This window comes from Ornithodoros turicata, chromosome 2, assembly GCF_037126465.1.
Source record: "Ornithodoros turicata isolate Travis chromosome 2, ASM3712646v1, whole genome shotgun sequence".
In the NCBI taxonomy this organism is placed as follows: domain Eukaryota; kingdom Metazoa; phylum Arthropoda; class Arachnida; order Ixodida; family Argasidae; genus Ornithodoros; species Ornithodoros turicata.
The window spans coordinates 25,642,396-25,657,511 of NC_088202.1; the positions used below are offsets into that span (position 1 = coordinate 25,642,396).

General features: G+C 45.3%; 1 non-coding gene across 1 annotated transcript; it reads right to left on the reverse strand.

Annotated features, from left to right (window-relative positions):
* Positions 1–13,307: 13,307 nt before the first annotated feature.
* Trnas-gga (transfer RNA serine (anticodon GGA)) lies at positions 13,308–13,378 on the reverse strand. The gene has a single exon. It is a non-coding gene; the product is annotated as a tRNA-Ser (tRNA).
* Positions 13,379–15,116: the final 1,738 nt, after the last annotated feature.

A 15,116-nucleotide genomic window follows, 5' to 3' on the forward strand; every position in this document is an offset into this window, starting at 1 on the left:
GCTATATAAAAAACTTAATATACAGAGAAAAGGACTAGACAACCACAATGCACTTGTTAGGTGCACCCTTCATATTGCACACAGTATTGCACATTTCAGTGTGAACTGACCTATTCAGTGCATTCATTCGTCAAAAACAGTTTCAGTAATGCATTTAAAGCTCTCGAGCAAAAAGGAAGAGTAAACATTCTAAATATCACAGACAAGTTAAATTACATACAGTAGAGCCGAACTACAGTGAGTTAGTCGGGACACAAAATATTTACTACGTGAGTATCTTGAAGTTATGGGTCAGTCTCTAGAAACTGTAACTAAGTTACAGTTACTGGTAGCCTGCAATATTAGTACCTCGGTTAGAGACACAGTTACGCTTTTCAAGATGTAGCTATACCACAGTTACTGCTATAGTTACCACACCAAGGGAACTCAGTTACTCTGCGGTTACATCTAAAGGATGTCGAATAAACATAATTTTCTAAAATTCTTTCAGTATTTGTACAGTACAAGCATAGTTATGCACAGGTGAATTCGTACCAGTCAGTCTGAGGTCATCTTTGCTGCATGCGTTATATAAAAATTCGTTAAATTCCTGAGAGAGACAGAGGTTCTACTGTATACACTTGTGTAGAGTACTGTAATCAGAAGGGATTATTAAACTTTGCAATGCTGCATTAAATTTACAAAATGCATTTTCACATCCCTGTAATATGATGAAAGAATTATTTGTTCTTAGGTACTTGAGGCTTTCTCTGTTTGTCCTTCTCTGTGTTCCAGCCTCAGAACATCAATTTCCTTCGTGCCCCTGTAATACGCACTATACACTGACAATTACATAGCTGCTCTACACTTTTAAAAATGAACTTCACCGCATAGCACGCTCCTAGCCAACCATCATCCCGAATGACAACGTTCTCGCCCCTGATTTGTTGAAAACGGGAGGCGTACGCCTTTTTTGTGACACTTATGTTGTTCATAATTGTCACAAAAAAGGCGTACGCCTCCGTTTTCAACAAATCAGGGGCGAGGACGTTGTCATTCGGGATGATGGTTGGCTAGGAGCGTGCTATGCGGTGAAGTTCATTTTTAAGAGTGTATGACAGATACTTCTGGTGATAAGATTCTACAGTGGACCTGACCTTTGGAGCAAATGGTTAAGAAGTGTTTCTAAGATGTGTGCTTGAGAACGAATCCTCTCCTCTTCTAACTGCATTCTGGAAATCTCAATTTCTCGGAAACGTTCTCTATCAAATGCGTGTCTGTCCTCTTCCAGCCGAAGCCTTCTTTCTTCAAGCTGGGTCCTCCTTTCCTCCAGGTTCAGCTGCCTTTCCTTGATTGTGAATTCACGTTCTGCTCTTCTCTCAATGAAGTCCAGGTCCTGGTCCTCAATTCTCCTTTTTCCTACAAAAGGATCACAAAGATTACTGACCCATTTCATACAGCTTCATAGCTTGTGTAATTTGAATACCCCATATGCTATTTATTCTGCATTAGCAATCACCAGCACTATGCATGGGACTTATTGGCCAGATTTATACCAGACACTAAATTGGATAAATAGGTTTAATGGTGTTTAATTGCACAACAAAATTTCTTACTGCGTCGGGTAGCCTGTCCCAGTGAAGTGTCTGGCGCAGTAAGCACGGCATCTTGGGCAGGATGTATGGCGTCTTGGGCAACAGGCTGTGTGTCATGAGTGGCACTGCGCTCTTCTTCATGTGTCACATGCTGTGTGTCGTCTTCGAGCATGTCGTCCATGTGGTCATGTGACTGCCCATCGTACATCCGTGCGAAAGCTGCTTGTGCAGTGGAAGCTGCACACTCAAAAACAGAAAAACAAGAGTCATGAGAAAACTGAAGCAAGTGTGCTGGTTACTAGAATACACGGGGAAAAAACCCTGCCACTTAGGGAGACAATGAAAAAGTTGTCTGCGTGAGCCAGTTTTCCATCGTCTCCCTAGTCTAAGGGTTTTTTCATCATGTATGAAAATTATAGTTCCAATCTAGTCTCATATATTTAGTTCTAGGTTTCATTAGGTTCCTTCCCCAAGTACAATGCGGCTCATGCAACATTGCAACATACAAAGAAAAATCACTGTATAAAAAAAAGTGAGCCATGCTTCAACACAGTCGTTGCATACTGCACAGCAACAAATTGGACCTGAAACAGCAAGTTACTACAAGCAAGCGACTCAGCACAACATTACAAAACCACATCAACACTGCCGGTGTCGTCCATTTCTGGCACTGCTACCAATTACATCAGCAACATACCCAGAAAGTGACCGCTAGAGGAATGCAGAGCTTCAGGGGACACAATATGGATATATTATATATGTTATATCTGGGAATATGGGTACCCTTATGGGTATATGCATTGACACCCAAGCTGTTTTGAGTCATCTCAAACGTTATGGTGGGCATTGCTAACAACCAGGAAGTGTGTACAACACCCTGGGTTGGGATGAACTTACGGGGGTCAACTTCAGCAAGAGCAGCATCACGTGCGGCACTAGCTACGGCTTTCGGTCGTGGTGCTCGTCGTCGAAAATGGCCAAACTCGGTGGCGATGTCGACCACCTCTTGCAGCAGCTTCTCCTTCTCGTCGTACTGCTCCTCCGTGCCTGATCTACGAGTAAAAAAAAATCTAAATTAGTACTTTTCCACCTATGACATGTCAACTCATGCTGTGTGGTCTGAGTTAAACAGAAACATGTTCAACAGATCTAGCGTGACGTAATATACACAGTTATGGCTTCAGACATACCCTAAACGCCGTGTAGCTTACACTTTATGACGATTAGGAAATGCCGGCCTGGTGATTTATGACATAAGTACGATAGCTTACGCGTTAACCGACACCAATAAAACACTTCACGTGTACAAGCATAGATCCTCCGCATGTTCTACCTTGCAAACTGGGAACTGCAACGTTTTTATGTACTTACTTTCTCAAGTTTTCTGTATCTTCCCTTCGAAAGAGCTTCAGCAGGTACTCCGTACGTTCACGCACGGCACGGACGCTGTAACCTATATCCGTCAGCGAGTTCACAGCGCTCGCCACGTCTTGCCATTTTGAGGGATCACGGTAGGGGTTGCAGCCAACAACTTCCCGCAGAAGGTTTAAATCATCCGCCACAGCGAACCTTTTTTTCTTCTGAGAAGTCGCAGCTGCGCTCGCACTCCCACTGGTCGCCGCCATCTTGTTTATCGATGTCAATCGGTCGTGCTCGCCGAATGCAACGAAACGACTCAGAGCGAGTGGGTCGTTAGAACGAAATCGCGCGTCCTACGACTCGCTCACCGATTCGTACAGCGCATGCGCGACGTTTGAGTCGGTCGTTTCGGTCGGAGAAAATGGACGCAGTAAAACTCCCTAATATGTAGTTCCGGACCGCCGACGCTGTCGGTAGGCGAAGCGATCGAGGCGGCGGGAACGATACATGCCACTTTTGGTATTTCGGGTTACGTCTAACGATCGCGTGCTTGGGTTATTTACCATCGTTCAGCTCGTCGACTTGTTGAACGACACCATCACGAGCATCCCAGGCGACGACGACGAAGCGATTGCACGAGCGCGTTCGCAAGTATTTGAAAGAAAAGCAAATACAGGCAATAAAAGATGACGAAAAAAAAACGGCTTCTCTTTTTCGTTTAATTCCTTCTATCTGCGATGAATTCACCGGTCCGCGCTTCACGTCCCACCTCGGAGCAGCTTCACATTATGCTCGACTATATGGGTGAGCACCGTAATCTCTTTACGGGTGGGCTGTCCGCTGGCTACATATCGCAAGACCGAGCTGGCTGAACGTGTGAACGCCAGCGGGGGTGAATTGAAACCTGCCGAGAGGTGGAGAAAGGTGCGTATATTAGTATCAGATACGAAACACCAACAAAAATATCCAAATTCGCGGCAGCAGTGACGACTACAGTATCCCACTGCTTGATTGAAATTGTGTTCAATGGGAACTTTTAGACGTGGACCGACTGGAAAAGCGCCACCAAAGCCAAGGCAGCTCGCATCTCACACCATACGCGGGGGACGGGAGGAGGTCCTCCTCCGAAAGAATCGCTCTCAGAGCTGGAAGAGCGACTCGCCTCTATGATAGGACAAGTGGCGACGACCGGGATGCAGGAGACTCAGGAGTTCGGGATACGGGCACCGCCGGCCTCGGAGTCCGCATCAACAGTCATTTATATGGCACCGCAGGAGGCCCCTTCTGCCTCACAGAGTGATGAAGGCAGGTCTAATCACGATGATGTAAGTCACTAGTAACCTATAAACAATTGTTCCTGTACCACACGTATTTTAAGGATCACGAGATTAGCACCTAATGACACGGATGTGCCATATATTGACATTCTCCCTCGTTCTACTTTTTCTTGTTTGCTAGTTAGCGAAATCACAGCAGGAGCACACTGCTCGTGAGGAATACGTGAGGACCACTTGCAAAGTATGTTACCCGCATGCTTATGGCGCGCAGCGCGCGATGTTATGAAGGGTGGGCACCCGAATTTTTGTCTTCTTCCTGCTAGGACGGCATAGACAAGCCCGGCAACAGGCGCCGGTAGAGTACGGGCAGGAATTCTTGAGAATGCATCAGGAGCAGCACCAGGGTTTGGCTTCACTTGCTCACTCCATGGAGCGTGTGGCCGCAGCTGCAGAAAGGCAAGCAGCAGCGCTAGAAGCCCTCGGATTCATGCAGTATCCTCCAGCAGTCCAAGGTACGTAACGCGCGAGATGCATTCAAAAGTATTTCATAGTACACGTGATAGCTTTTAAATTCCTTTATTAAGAAATGTACGGAGCTATTATCGCAAATGTCACGCGCAGGCGATTGTACTAAATACTGTACTTAATAAATACTGTCACGCAAGTGTTGTGCTTCGTAAGCGCCACTTGGGAAACCTCTTGGGCAGGCCCAGTGTCAAACAGCTCATCTTGCACACGTTCGTCGCTGAGATGGATGTTGTTCCGCACGCAAATATTGTGTAGCGCTGCGCACGCATTGACTATCTTTGAAGCAAACGTAGGGTGGTAGTGCAGTGTCCTGTGCCTCAGAAGGCATCTGAACCGAGCCTTCAGTACGCCGTTGCACCTTTCTATAACGCTTCTTGCCGACCGGTGTACTCGATTGTACCGTGCAATGTCCCCATCAGTCTCGCTAGGTGAGGGGTATGGCTCCAGTGGGTATCCGCTGTCGCCTGGGTCAGGAAGTTCATTAGAAGGGAAGAAATGATTAACTGCGCTGTTATGTCACATAAAGGAGGTGCTTTCCCCCCAGAAGCCCCTTAGAGAGGTGCAGAAACCCCCTTATCACTTGGTAAATTCTTTATAAACGCGCACGCGCTCTCTTGTACAGGCCATCGCGAATCGCATGCAAATAAGGCAGCAAAACCAAGAAGCCGTGAGTACGCGCGTACTCACAGTCACAAAATTTCCTCCATGCCGTATATACCGTATAGAGAAACATAATTCACAACCCCCTTATACTTACGAAATTAGAAATCTATATTGAATTAAGTAAAATGCCTTGTATAAGTGCAAGTATCATATATAAGTGTAAGCCTGCCTATGAGCCAGCACCCTCTCTGTGGTATCATCCCGGCAGCAAATGCCCTCCTGAGGGCGCTATTCCGCCAGATATGTGCGTCATGTATTCGCCCTGGGTATTTCGCGTTAATGCTCAATATTTCGAGATCCGCATCGCATACCTGTGAGGGGATTGATATATGTCACTGATATGCAAAGTCACAGTGTGATGACTCGGTGTGAACGTCTGCAGTCTGTGCCGTTCGTGTCGTCCGAATTAGTGCATCTTGACTACAGTTGCTGGCTGTGTTAGGTGCTCAACCAACGAAATGCGCTCTTTCCACGTCTCCACTAATATCTCATTACTGACCTACATTGTTTTGTTTCGAGATACCTAGAACGAAAACGGGAGTAGACTATTGTACCTCTTCAACTTGCTGTAATCCGTGTTTAATAAAATAACAGCAGTTCTGCCATTTGCTCCTATTTTGTGTTTGAGGCTTACTCACCAACTGCACGTTTAGAGAGTAATAGCCAATTCGGTTGAGGAATAGCTGCTCTGGGCACTCAGGGTCGTTCTTTGGAGGTGCAACTATGGCAACATGGGTGCAGCCAATGGCACCCACAACACCAGGGAATCGATTCCGTTTATAAAAGCCCTCCTTGCCCTCCTGAAGGCCCACCAGATCAACTGGGGACCGTATCCACCTCTCGACAACGTGCGTCTGGATAGCTTCTGTAACTTCATGCAGGAATTTGCTGACTGTTCCTTGGGATATAACGATCCGCATGTCAGGAGCCGTTTCCGAAAAAAATTAAGGCACATATCACCTATTTGTCAACGAGAAGGAACATTAAGGAAATAGTGAACCCGTAGCAGTACTACTTAGCACAAGTTGCGGCCATAAAGGGACGGAAATATGCTATAACCTTTGTTTCGAGAGACAAGCTGATAAGCACCTGCGACCGTGCGCTCAAGTATGGACGTAGATCCTCACATAGCTCCCGCGCTGCGGACTTCGACACACGGAACAGCTCCATAAGAGATGCCTCGTCGAGTTCAAACGCATTATCCCGCGACCTGTACATAGGTTCCGACCGCTTTGGCCTCGATAGCAGCCACGCGAAGTAGCTTGCAGCCATTTCCGTTGAGTGCTCTCGGCTAATCGAGAGGCCAAAGGACTGGGTCCGAGAAACCACTCGTGCACCGACACTCAGCCGACAGCGTCGTTCACAAGCGACACGTTTAGAAGGCAAGGAAATACCAAATGCTCGGTGCCGTCGATACGTGACATCACGTGCCATCGATTGCAAACAACTCGCTTGCTCGTGCGGTGCACCTCGCGATTCAAGCACGCTATCGTTAGACGCGCCGTCGGAATATCAAAAGTTGCATGGGTCGTTCCGCAAGGTCGATCGAGAGCGAGCGATCCTCGCCTACCGACAGTGTCGGTCACGCGCAATCGGTAGCTCGGAATAGGGCCTGGCTTGAAAAGCTGCTCCCGTTTAGTTTCGGTATCGTCGGAAATTGGGATAATGAGGGGCGTCGGAATGGGGGGCAGGAGGGACAGTCCACCTCCCCTTGAGTTTTCACTGTGGCTCTGCTCCCCACGCCCACCCCCGAACTTTCGATTTGAGGATCCCGCCACCCCATTTTTCGTCCGCAAGTCTCATCCGAGACAGATTTCCTTTCAGATCTTTTACCGCAGAATGAAAATGAACACCTGTTGAAAAAGTAGTGCGTAAAAGGCGAGTAAAAACGAAATTCACCCGAATGGGTACTATATCCCCAATTATTATACGTGATACTGCATGTGTCAACGTTACTAGATATATAACGTTGGTATGTGCATACCAACTATGCGGAGAGCTGTGACGTGCCATGGAGTAGCCTTGCTTATAGATGGTACAAGAAAACACAGATTTGCTCTCCATCAAACGACACTGCCTTGTTTTTGGTCAACGCGGGGAAGCCTTCGGTGGAAGCTCTTATCCTGCAGCAAGGGGTTCGCTGGCACGTTTGATGACTCGTGCAGCTTATCTGGCTGTTTTTACCACAACCATGGCTAGAATAATCGATAGAGGTATAGTGCAGCAATAAACACCATTTGCCGAAGAAATAACTGTACTTTTCATGATAACATGAGCTATAAAAAAATGAAGAAACACGCCATCGCTCTCTCACTTCTCTAAATTTGTCTTACCACCTTTACTGAAACCATCAACAAGCATTGCAGTTTCTGCTGGTCTAGTGCGAGTTTTTTCGCCTCAAAGTAATCAAGAACGAGAGATGACTTTCCCAATCAGCATTACAAAGTCCACCGTCATCAGATCACTTGGACGAGGCATTGCTAGTGGATCCTATTTTTGTATATGCCGCAGTTCTAAATCTCTAACTCCATGTCCCGCAGTGCTCTCCTCCAGGTTAGGTTAGGTTAGGTTAGGGCTCGCTCCCCCTTGCCGTGAAGGAATTCCGACGCCCCTACGGATAATAAGGAAAGCAGAATAGTGCTAGTGAGATGTCTCCGTAATGGGAAACCTGATACGGTGCACTACAAAAAGAGGTACATTTGCTTGAGCTTGTTTCTTTCTCAAACTCAAACAAGAGCTCCCTCTGCGGATAATAATTTAATTTGAAGCATGCAGACAGAGCCGTAGCAACAGGGGTGCGAGAGGCGCACTGCTGCGCGTTAGCTTGGTTACCGGCTGATTGTGCGCAGAACTGAAACTGCATTTTTGTAAAAGACTTCAATATAATACAGTTGTAGCGAGATAGTTTCCTTGGTTTTGTCGCCATCTTGCGCTCACTTCATCTGCTTTCTCTTGGGCCCCATTTGGGCTATCGCGGCGTCAATGGGGGTCCTGACACAAGGTTTGGGAAACACTGAGGTATACTACATATTGTGTCATGTGACATATTGTAGTGTACTGAAGCCAGCCCCTTCACTGTTCTATAGTTTCTTCGCACAGTTACTTCTTCAACTTTATTTGAATGAGGAATGCGGAGAATGAGGAAATGTATACCTCGCATGTTCTGAACGTTCTCTAATTGCTGACCCCTGCTGTTGGGCTAAACTACAGCAACTACACAAAAAGATTAACAAATATAGAACAGGAGGCGGAGAAACACGGACACAATGACATGATTGAGATCATGATATGCTGTCAGTTTTTTTCTGTGTCTCTGGTACTACATTTTATGAACATGTGCCACATTGCCAGCACCCTTGCCCTCTTGCTACGAAGAGACCCTCTCGGTAATAAAAATGCAGGTTGTCAAATGCACGCAAACAGTGCTTACATTTTTTGGGGGGTCTTCACTCATTTAATGTTTATGCCGGAAAATGCTCCCCTAGTTCACATGGCATACTGAATATGAGCATGCTCCCCAGCCACGAACTACATTTTAAATTAGCACTGCAGTATGTTCATCGGCACACATGAAACTACCCTTCATAAGTGCATCGATGCAAGCTCATTGATTCTGATGCTAACTGCTCATGGAATAACATGGGGTTGGGTGAAAGACACTGGCATTACATGTTAAGTCACTAGCAGTTACGATCTTTCACTGTATCCTGCAATTCAACGACGTAATTCACATCTTGATTGCACAAAAAGTAAGCACATGTTTGTTGTTACAGTTGAAACTTGTTAATGTGATGACGGTCATTCTCGTTGATTTTGGCAATAAAATCATTTTAGGATCAAGAACACCCGTCAGGTGTAAGCCATGAAATGTAGTAAATTAAGGAAGCTGGCTATAGAATACTCATAGTGAGGCATTTTAAAATACTTTTTTTTTCATTCATCTTTTCAATGTTGACAGACATCTGATTGTGTAACTGTCACTCTGGGCTATTCCAGCCAAAACCAGCCACAGGTGTAGCTTGACTCTCTTAAATATCACTGAAAAAAAATGTGTGGATCTGTTGTGCGATACATATATAGAATGCAAACCTTTCTTTTTTCTTTTTTTTTCTCATCATTTTGTTTTCTTGAAAAATGGGGGTGCATTAAACTGTGCCAAAATATGAACAAGTTGTCCCTTACGAGCTTGCTTCTGACATCTACATATACATCATTTGTGCGCTTTCCTTACCTGGTGTTAGTGGGAAAGCATGGGTCTGCCATCCCAAAGGGCATGTAGAACGAGAATAAATCTGGTGACGTGGTGAGAACTCAAGAACGGAGCACATTTTGGGTCAAGTTTACGATAAATTTCCGGCAAGTTGGCATTCTTGAAGAAGCCCCAAATTATTTATGCTTGTGAACCGCTGCATGGAGATGAGGTTCACATAAGCATATCAAGGTGATCTGTATTCATTGTTTAACCAAGCGTTTGGGAATATAAATACTTGCAAGAAATTACACGTTTCTCCGATAGGATATTCACATATAGGTCGTCTAAAAGAATTCTTCCCCTATTTATATAACTAGTTCTCTCCTATAACATACTGAAAATCTACAGGTTTATTTTTCTTTACAAAAACAGAAAATTTCGTCAACATAATCTGCCGCAGCTTGTTCGTCAGTTGAGGTTAACTAGGAAGTAAAAAAAAAAAAAAAAAAAAAAGGTGCCGTTGTGGCTGTCTTCTGCGAAAATCTTCACAGGTGTATTTGTTCTCACGCAAGGAACATGTTTCATCAGCTCGTTCATGTCCCTCCGTATGACGCTATAGCACAGTTTGAACTATTTTTGCAATCTACTCCTCTGTCCGGTTCTACAGATTAGTTGCGGTCACTGCTTCATAACAGCTTTGTCAACATTTACGTTGACGACATTTATGATTGTTTCCACATACATGAAGTCATCTGAAAAGTGAACAAATCTCATCATTTGAAGCACAGACCCTCACCTATAGCATGTTCAAAATCTGCTGGCATGTGTTTTCTGTTGATCTTATTGCATCAGCTGACCATACTGGCTCGCATCATGTCAGAATGCAACGTAACAGCTTTTGGAAACCATTTATCTTGTTTGCCCTTCTCCCACAACAGAAAAAAAGCACAATCTTTATTTCATTGGAAATAGGTGTTTTTGCTGCATTAAGAGAATGTGGTTCAAAGTAATACTACATCCGTGTGGCCTGGGTGGAGCATGGCTCACTGTGCTTTATGTCCAGTAGTTTCTTCGCGAACCGTACGTCTTTGGCAGTGAGCCACAACGTATGCAGTCTTCAAGCTTTCTTACACCCGGAAGAACAGCTTACAGCTCTGCAGGCACTAGAATATCTGCACGTAGTAGGGAGCAGCGATCTAGCCCTATAGGTGCCAGCTTTTTAAATGGTACTGGGAACACAGTCATAATCTCTATATCTTGGCACAAAGCATTTATGCCGAAGTCATGCTTGTGAAGGCGAAGGTTATCAATTAAATTTTCTGTTTTTGTATGCCGTGTCCGTGCTTTTCTTACGCCCTGTTGCTCAGTGTATGGCTTCTGCCTTTAGCTGGAAGAAACCAATAAGAAAAAATTGTGAGAAAAGAAATATGGGACCTTTGGTCGCCACCGACCAAGCAAGATAAGTCAATAAAGGTGGTGGTGGTTCACTCTGCTATATGATTGCGTTCATGTTATGTGACCTGTTTGGATCTGGTAGTACCACCTAGCTTCCTTGTAATATAACATGTATGTGACCGGATGGAGGACAAAGAGGAAGACTTAGCTAGTCTGGGTAGGAGCTCTCACACTGGCATAACTTGAACAAAAAGAAAATGTGGGCCATACATCACATAAAACACAAACACCAGTATATTTTCAGCAACCACTAGTTAATTTATACTAGGCGCGGTGCATATAGCGTGTCCATGGACTGATTTTTTTATTCTTGGAGAAATCGTATTTTTGCAGTTATAAGGGATGACAACATGTTCGACATCCGAAGTGCATGTATAATTTAGGTTTCGTTTAATTATTGGAAATATAGTGTCGGTTCAAATGCAACGGCGGTTCCCCTATGTGCCGCTATAGTTTTTAAAAGCACGCTCGTAGTCATTTAGAGCGAGGACATGGCCCCGAAATAATGGTTGTGTGAGAGTCAGTCTCAGAGCACTCTTTTTTCTTTTTCACATGAACGTGTGGGAGAAACAACGCTACAGAACTGCAACCAGCACATTTAATGTAATGTCGCGCAGGATGCAAGTTTCATAGGGATTTCATATTTTAGCACCATCTTTATGAGCTGTAAAATTAGGTGCAAGGATACCATTACACACAATGAAGTAGCTGGTACCGTAAATTTTATATGTCTTCTTGTCGTGGGTGCTTAGCATAAAGAGTGACCTGTTAATAAACGTACTTGGGGATATCTGAATGTGAAGATCATAGGAGAGAAAGGAAAGCAAACAAATAGAACAGAGGGTGCCGTTCATCTCTCGCACTTCTCATTTCAGTTACTTGCTTTTCTTCAGTTCCGACATCAGATAACCCGAATTTGCACTGTATATCCATGCGAATAGAGAAGATGCAAAGATTTGTGTGAGAAAATTTCATCGTTTTTAAGACCTTGAAAATGGCATTCTCAGGTTCCAGGGTGTTCAAAGACCAGTGAAAACAAAGTGCTTGAAATATTATGTCTAGGTAAATCCCTTGCAGCTTTTGCATGGCAAATCGTTGTCTAGAACGGTGTAAGAATCAATGTGGATGTTTCTGAAATCCGAATGCTATTTCGTTATAATTCGAGATTACCGTATGCTGGTTACAGAAAATGAGGGCACCTCTGCTGACTTAAGTTATTCATTCGAGAGAAAATTGTTTCTACTTGCAAACAAACAAACAGTTTCTTAAGTCGAACAGTGTACCTCGATAAATTGGTCGTTGTTCCAAAATATATAAAAAAGAAAACTTGGAAATATACACACTACACAAACGCTGTGAAACAGCGCGCTCGATCCCGAAAGTAGTTGAGTAGTAGATTTCTGTCAGTAGTAGAAAGTAGTTCAGTTCGATCCCGAAAGTAGTAGTAGTAGAAAGTAGCTCGTAGCTAGCATCCTCTTTACACGGAAGCCGCTAATTGGATTATCGCAGTTATAAAACAGGACGCAGATGTCAAAGTATGTACATACTTTTTATTTCCAGACGTTGTCACAACAGTATATTGGCGTAAAAATGTTGTTTTTTACAGAAAGTTGCTGTTGTAGTGCTTGATCACGTGACGGCATTCTGCGAGCTGATTGCATGGGCGACTAACGTCATGCCAGTGGGATGACGACATGAGTTTTCTATATATGCGTACGTTTTCTTGGTTTGACGCTATAGGTGTGCCAGCGTCGGCGTGAACCGCGATGTTCAAAATTCGAGTTTACGAAAGCTACAAGGTGCTGAGGCACGCATTTTAGTATGTGAAGTTGCTTTTGTGTATTCTATCGGTAGCCACTGCGGAAAAGTCTCTCCAGCTTCTGGTCAGAGACGCTTTAATGAACTGTGAATTTACACTGAGCTACGAATGCAGCAACTCAGGGAAAAGAGGCGCCGACGCCAGGAATCGAACCCGGGTCTTCTGATTTCCGGTCAGATATGCTACCACTTCCCAACACCAACACGCCGTTTCCCATGAGCCATTGAGTGCCTCAAGTACGGGGGGGGGGGACGTACAACCAACCACCGCTGTTCCCATTCTCTCTTACATCTTTCTCACTCACTCGCTCATTCATACTCGGCCAGGGCAATCTGTAAACGACGAGATTTGGCCGAGGCAGACCACACTTAGGGACGACACGAACATGTAAGCCTCATACGCCCGGAAAGCAACGAATGCAACAACTCAAGGAAAAGCGGCGCTGACGCCAAGAATCGAACCTGGGTCTTCTGATTTCCGGTCAGATATGCTACCACTACACCACACCAGCACGCCATTTCCTATGAATCCTGGCGATCCGACTCCTCGCGTCAGCGCCTCTTTTCCCTGAGTTGTTGCATTCGTTGATTTCCTGGCGTATGAGGCTTACATGTTTGTGTCGTCCCTAAGTGTGGTCTGCCTCGGCCAAATCTCGTTGTTTACGTCGTTTACAGATCGCCCTGGCCGTGTATGAATGAGAGAGTGAGTGAGAAAGATGTAAGAGAGAATGGGAATGGCGTGGTTGGTTGTCCGTCCCCCCGTACTTGAGGCACTCAATGGCTCATGGGAAACGGCGTGTTGGTGTGGTGTAGTGGTAGCATATCTGACCGGAAATCAGAAAACCCAGGTTCGATTCCTGGCGTCAGCCTCTTTTCCCTGAGTTGTTGCATTCGTTGATTTCCGGGCGCATGAGGCTTACATGTTTGTGTCGTCCCTAATTGTGGTCTGCCTCGGCCAAATCTAGTTGTTTACACTGAGGTGTTTTGTTACCCTTTCATGTTTTTTAAGCCACCACTCACCGAAGTTGTTTAAATATGAGCGTTTCAAGTTTTAATTACATTCATCATATTACCTTGTTGTTTGGCGCATTATAGCCCTAATAGCTTTTGCGCAAAAAAAAAGCTCAAATCATCATCATCATCACCGGACTTTGCCATCCTTGTCTTGCGACTCTTGTGAAGGGCAATGATCTGTACTGTCTTCCAGCATTGCCAGGGCGCTCACTCTTCCTGGAGACAGTGCTTGGTCTCCTAACTTCAATGAGTGGCAGATTTTGGGTGTACAAGGGTGTACTGACCTCAGCTGAAGTAGGTATTCAGTTCGTCATCTCTTCTAGAAGTTGTCAGACACACGTTGTCTGTGGTACCACTGTCAAGAAAGGTCAGTCGAAGTTGAAGCCGAACGGTTCACTTGGCATGTTCGTAAGTCACCAAGTAAATAAGGCCGTGTGAGAGCGGCTGGCTCATCCGGGGAGCCGTGCAGATACGTAAGAGGACGAGAGTGTACCGATCCCTCGGCCTCCTGCAAAACTCGTCGTCATTTCCTCAAGCGTGAAAGTGTCCGGGTACCCTACGGAGTGTATTCGTGATTAGACGCACCAGCCGCTTCCACCTGCCACGCACCACACTGCCCTCTCAACTAGGAATCTTCAGGTACGCCACTATTGGCGAACTGGTCTTGCACTTTGTCTTTTCGGATGATGGCCTGTAGTTCTTGAATTTCTTTGAAGGCTTTTTTAAAAGTCAGTACACTGTCTGACTATACAGGAATGGGCAAACCCGGGCGAGCCGTAAAACGGCGAAATGACATGAGGAGTGACTTGACAATAATACTCCACCAGCTCCAACTGACTCTACTGACACCAGCTCCAAGTGCACCGCGCGCGAAGTCGCGGGCATGAAGAATGCAATATCTCGTATATACGACGGGTGTTCAAGTCAAATCGGGACTTTTCATTTTTTGCAAAAGTAAAATGAACTTACAGCCGAGAAATTAGTTTTATTTTTCAACGTAATCTCAGGCTGCACTAATGCCCTTGTCCCAGCGTTTCACGAGGGCTTGGATGCCAGCAGCGTAGAAATCCTTACCGGCGCGTAGCACCCATAATCGGACCACATTCTTGACCTCGTTGTCGCAGCCGAAATGGCGGCCCGCAAGGAACGCCTTCAGTGGCCTGAAGAGATGGGAATCGCTGGGGGCGAGGTCTGGACTGTAAGATGGATGTGGCAGCAACTCCCAGCCAAGTTCCT